The following is a 6,710-nucleotide window of genomic DNA, read 5'->3' as shown; positions in this document are numbered from 1 at the left end:
ATCTATTTCAGACTCTTTATTAATGAAGTCTAATTTCTCTATTTTAATGGCCATATCATACTTCTGATTAATGTACTTTTTTTTCATTTTTTTATTTGTTTATTTACAGCATAACAGTGTTCATTGTTTTGGCATCACACCCAGTGCTCCATGCAATATGTGCCCTCCCTATTACCCACCACCTGGTTCCTCAACCTCCCACCCCCCGCCCCTTCAAAACCCTCAGGTTGTTTTTCAGAGTCCATCGTCTCTCATGGTTCAACTCCCCTTCCAGTTTCCCTCAACTCCCTCTCCTCTCCATCTCCCCATGTCCTCAATGTTATTTCTTATGCTCCACAAATAAGTGAGACCATATGATACTTGACTCTCTCTGCTTGACTTATTTCGCTCAGCATAATTTCTTCCAGTCCCGTCCATGTTGTTACAAAAGTTGGGTATTCGTCCTTTCTGATGGAGGCATAATACTCCATTGTGTATATGGACCACATCTTCCTTATCCATTCATCCGTTGAAGGGCATCTTGGTTCTTTCCACAGTTTGGCGACCGTAGCCATTGCTGCAATAAACATTGGGGTACAAATGGCCCTTCTCTTCACTACATCTGTATCTTTGGGGTAAATACCCAGCAGTGCATATGCAGGGTCATTGGGAAGATCTATTCTTAATTTCTTCAGGAATATCCACACTGTTCTCCAAAGTGGCTGCACTAACTTGCATTCCCACCAACAATATAAGAGGGTTCCCCTTTCTCCAAATCCTCTCCAACACACGTTGTTTCCTGTCTTGCTCATTTTGGCCATTCTAACTGGTGTCAAGTGGTATCTCAATGTGGTTTTAATTTGAATCTCCCTGATGGCTAGTGATGATGAACATTTTTTCATGTGTCTGATAGCCATTTGTATGTCTTCGTTGGAGAAGTGTCTGTTCATATTTTCTGCCCATTTTTTGATACGATTATCTGTTTTGTGTGTGTTGAGTTTGAGGAGTTCTTTATAGATCCTGGATATCAACCTTTTGTCTGTACTGTCATTTGCAAATATCTTCTCCCATTCCGTGGGTTGCCTTTTTGTTTTGTTGACTGTTTCCTTTGCTGTGCAGAAGATTTTGATCTTGATGAAGTCCCCAAAGTTCATTTTTGCTTTTGTTTCCTTGGTCTTTGAAGACATATCTTGAAAGAAGTTGCTGTGGCTGATATCGAAGAGCTTACTGCCTATGTTCTCCTCTAGGATTCTGATAGATTCCTGTCTCACGTGGAGGTCTTTTATCCATTTCGAGTTTATCTTTGTGTACGATGTAAGAGAATGGTCTAGTTTGATTCTTCTACATATCGCTGTCCAGTTTTCCCAGCACTATTTATTGAAGAGACTGTCTTTTTTCCATTGAATATTTTTTCCTGTTTTGTCGAAGATTATTTGACCATAGAGTTGAGGGTCCATATCTGGGCTCTCCACTCTGTTCCACTGGTCTATGTGTCTGTTTTTATGTGCCCTTCTTAATGCCCATCACCCAGTTACACCATCTCTGCACCAACCGCCCTTTCCACAACCCTCAGTTAGTTTCCTGGAATCAAGAGTCTCTCATGGTCTCTCTCTCTTTCTCTCTCTCTTTCTCTCTCTCATGTCTTCCCACTCAGTTTTCCCTCCCTTTACCTGTGATCCTTATGATCTCTCACATTTCTGTAGAATACATTGTAATGTCTCTATGTCAATTTATGATTGTGTTTATGTGGGTCATTTCCCTAATTTCCTTGGTTAATCTAGTAACAGATTTATCAATTTTGGTAATCTAATCAAATAATCAACTCTTAGTTTTGCTAATCTTTTCTATTTTTTCATAAAATTTAATTTATTTTCAGTGTCACAGATACAATATTTATGCAACAAACACAGTGCTCCATGCAATACATGTCCTCAATAATACCCAAGACCTGGCTCCCCCAACTTCCCACCCCTGGCCCCACCAAAACCCTCAAATTGGGGGTGCCTGGGTGGCTCAGTGGGTTAAAGCCTCTGCCTTCGGCACGGGTTGTGATCCCAGGGTTCTGGGATCGAGCCCCACATCGCGCTCTCTGCTCAGCAGGGAGCCTGCTTCCTCCTCTCTCTCTCTCTCTCTGCCTGCCTCTCTGCCTACTTGTGATCTCTGTCTGTCAAATAAATAAATAAAATCTTTAAAAAAACCTCAAATTGTTTTTCAGAGTCCATAGTCTTTCACTTCCAATGTCGCTCAACTCCCTTCTCCTCTCCATCTTCCCATGTCCTCCATGTTATTTGTTATGCTCCACAAATAAGAGAAACCATATGATAATTGACTATCTCTGACTGACTTATTTCACTCAGCAGAATCTCTTCCAGTCTCATCTATGTTGATACAAAAGTTGGGTATTCATCCTTTCTGATGGAGGCATAATATTCCATCGTGTATATGGATCACATCTTCCTTATCCATTCATCCATTGAAGGTAATCTTGGTTCTTTCCATAATTTGGTGAGAGTGGACATTGCTGCTGTAAACATTGGGGTACAGATGGCCCATCTTTTCACTACATCTGTATCTTTGGGGTAAATACCCAGCAGTGCAATTGCAGGGTCATAGGGAAGCTCTATTCTTAATTTCTTCAGGAATCTCCACACTGTTCTCCAAAGCGGCTGCAACAACTTACATTCACACCAACAGTGTAAAAGGGTTCCCCTTTCTCCACATCCTCTCCAACACACGTTGTTTCCTGTCTTGCTAATTTTGGCCGTTCTAACTGGTGTAAGGTGGTATCTCAATATGGTTTTAATTTGAATCTCCCTCATGGCTAGTGATGATGAACATTTTTTCATGTGTCTGGTAGTCATTTGTATGTCTTCATTGGAGAACTGTCTGTTCATGTCTTCTGACCATTTCTTCACATGATTATCTGTTTTGTGTGTGTTGAGTTTGAGAAGTTCTTTATAGATCCTGGATATCAACCTTGTGTCTGTACTGTCCTTTGCAAAAGTCTTCTCCCATTCTGTGGGTTGCCTCTTTGTTTTGTTGACTGTTGCCTTTGCTGTGTAGAAGCTTTTGATCTTGATGAAGTCCCAAAAGTTCATTTTTGCTTTTGTTTCCTTTGCCTTTGGAGACATATCTTGAAAGAATTTGCTGTGGCTAATATTGAAAAGGTTACTGCCTATGTTCTCCTCTAGGATTCTGATGGATTCCTGTCTCACATTGAGGTCATTTATCCACTTCAAGTTGATCTTTGTGTACAGTGTACGAGAATGATCGAGTTTCATTCTTCTACATATAGCTGTCCAATTTTGCCAGCACCATTTATTGAAGAAACTGTCTTTTTTTCATTGGATATTTTCTCCTGCTTTGTCGAATATTATTTGACCATAGAGTTGAGGGTCCATATCTGGGCTCTCCACTCTGTTCCACTGGTCTATGTGTCTGTTTTTATGCCAGTACCATGCTGTCATGATGATCACAGATTTGTAGTAAAACTTGAAATCAGGTAGCCTAATGCCACCAGTTTTGTTTTTCTTTTCCAACATTTCTTTAGCATTTCGGGGTCTCTTCTGATTCCATACAAATTTTAGGATTATTTGCTACAGCTCTTTGAGACTCTCCTGCATTCATAAAATATCTATGAAAAATGCACAGAAAATATCGTCCTCAATGGGGAAAAGCTCACAGCCTTCCCTTTGAGATCAGGAACACGACAAGGATGACCATTCTCACCATTCTTGTTCAACATAGTATTAGAAGTCCTAGCAAAAGCAATCAGACAACAAAGAGAAATAAAAGGTATCCAAATTGGCAAAGAAGTCAAACTCTCTCTCTCTTCGCAGATGACATGGTACTTTATATGGAAAACCCAAAAGACTCCACCCCCAAACTACTAGAACTCATACAGCAAATGAGTAATGTGGCAGGATACAAAGTCAATGTACAGAAATCAGTTGCTTTCTTATACACTAACAAGGAAAACACAGAAAGGGAAAGGGTAATTAGAGAATCAATTCCATTTACTCTAGCACCAAGAACCATAAGATACCTGGGAATAAACCTAACCAAAGAGGTAAAGGATCTGTATTCGAGGAACTACAGAGCACTCATGAAAGAAATTGAAGAAGATACAAAAAGATGGAAGACCATTCCATGCTCTTGGATAGGAAGAATAAACATTGTTTAAATGTCTATACTGCCTAAAGCAGTCTATACTTTTAATGCCATTCTGATCAAAATTCCACCGATATTTTTCAAAGAGCTGGAGCAAATAGTCCTTTTCTATTTTTTTAAGATTTTATTTATTTATTCATGAGAGATAGAGAGAGAGGCAGAGGGAGAAGCAGTCTCCCCAAAGAGCAGGGAGCCCAATGTGGGACTCCATCCTAGGACCCCATGATCATGACCTCAGCTGAAGGCAGATGTTGAACCATCTGAGCCACCCATATGCCCTTTCCTATTGTTTTTCTGCTTTCCACATTACTTCTGTCTTGATGTTTCTATCTTTGGGCTCAACTTATTTGGGCCTCATGGATCTGGGTGTCCATTTTTCTCCCTAGAGTTTGGAAATTTTCATCTCTGATTGCTTTAAATACACTTTCTATTCCATTCTATTTTTCTTTACCTTCTGGAATTCCCATAATGTTGATGTTATTTCTTTTAACTGTGTCTTATAAGTTCTGAAGGCTTTATCTTTTTTTTTATTCTTGTCTTCTTTTTATTCCTCTAGCTGGATAATTTAAAATAATGCTGTGGTTTAGGACCCTGATTCTTTTTTCTTATTGCTTAAGTCTGCTTTTGAAGCTCATTATTTTATTCTTAAGAATTGCCATTGTATTTTTCTGTTCTCGTTTTCTTGGGTTATTTTATTCTTTTTTTATGAACTTCTTTTGTTTATAAACTGATTTCCTGATTTTCTTTAGCTGTTTGTATGTTCTTACAGTTTACTACACTTCTTGAAGAGGATTATATTTAATTTTTTGTCTGACCATTCATAGACACTCTTTTCTTTATAATCCATTATTAGGATATGTTAGTTTTTTGTGGTTGTTGTTATTTATTTGATGTTTTTGTTGTTGTTTTTGTTTGCTCCTTTTTTTGGGGGGTGGTGTCATGATTACCTGATTTTTCATGATAGTTAATTTTTTATGACATTTGATTTCTGATGTTAGTGGCTCCATGTGATTGAGTGCGCTCTTTTTCCAGACTTTGCAGATTCACTTTGGCAGTGACAGCTTTTCAACAGTCAGCTCAGTTCGGGTTTTTGGACAGCTCTGCTAATAAACATTCTTGGGTGTGTAGGGCTTGCTATCAGGGTCTATTTTGGAGAAAAGCTGCTTTCTGAACTTTGAGAACAGTGGTTGGGTGCTTCTGTTGAGAACAATTGTATAAGATTCCTGATATTATACCCATCTAGCGAAGCTGTACAATGGGTTCAGTGATGGTCTTAATTTCTGGTCGGTATTACCGGATTTGGGAACTCGGCATTATATTCAGCAATAGTCAGGGCTATGACTAGCTCACAGAACATCAAAATGGAACCCAGGGCCTACATGGCTTGCTGTTTGGAGATTCAAGTAAATCAAGACCGTATGACAAACTTTCTGGCAGGTAGAACTTATGGTTTTGTCTTGAAGATGGCAAAAGCTGCACGTTGTGTTCTGAGTTCAACTATCACTCTAATCAAGGCTGTTGGATGGGCTAAGGAACTTTCCATGTACTTTCCTAAGTTCCCTGGTCATGTGTACTGAAGGTTCTTTTCAGAAGTGGGCCGGGCTTTAAATCAAGTTTAAATAAGTAGAACAGGAAAACTGCCTCCAAGGCTGCCAAGGCCCTTTGTTGTCTTGACTAAAGGTGATACATGCCTCCAAATACCCTAGCCAAGTGAGACCACTGAATATGTTTTCAGTATAAACATCTCTTCCCATTATACTCTCTGCTCAAAAATTTTGAGTCATACAGTTTTCCAGATATTCCAATATATCTTTCTGCTTCTTTGGTGGGTGAGACTAGATTTAGGTCCTCTACAAGAGCAGAATGGGAAGACCAGGCCTAAGTGGCTTCCTAAATGTTCCCAGTCAGGTTTTCTGGTCTGTAGGTATTTAGAGCTATACTCAGCAAATTGGTGAAGCTACAAATTACTTCTTCTCACCGTGCAGGGTGAGAGTACTGACTTATGGACACTAAAGTCTCTTTGTGGTCTTGACTCAAGACAAATCACTCTACAAGTTCCTTGGTTCAGTGCTGCCACTCTGTGAATATTGTTTCTGCCTACCATAATCTCCACTTCAATGTTGTTGAGATATGCAGTTTTAAGGTGTCGCAGCAGACCCAGGAGATATACTCAGTAATGCATCAGTGTCACTCAGCTCCCTCGCTTTGGTGGGGTCAGACCAGCCCCACGTATAGAAAGATTATTGTTTGAGGTCCTGAATCAGGTAGACCTGTACCCCCAGTTAGTTTCCTGGCCAGGCTATACCACCACCTTGTCTCTCCAGATGAACATAACTGGTGGTTGGGACTTCTACTTGGGTGTAGTGGGTAGGAACTTGGTGTGCTAGTATATGACTACTTGTTTTCATTAGTTCAACACCATTCTTCATCACAACCAGATTTTCAGTAATCAAGCCCCATGGTTTCCTCTGCAATCCCTATGGTGCAAGACCAGTGTAAAAGATCTCCCCAAAAGACCTACAAGACTGGAGAGCTGGAAGTTGATCCTTAACTCTCTTTTT

The sequence above is a fragment of the Meles meles genome, chromosome 3 (genome assembly GCF_922984935.1).
Source record: "Meles meles chromosome 3, mMelMel3.1 paternal haplotype, whole genome shotgun sequence".
Taxonomy (NCBI): Eukaryota; Metazoa; Chordata; class Mammalia; order Carnivora; family Mustelidae; genus Meles; species Meles meles.
The sequence above is the reverse complement of the archived record's forward strand: the minus strand, read 5'-3'. Positions refer to the sequence as shown.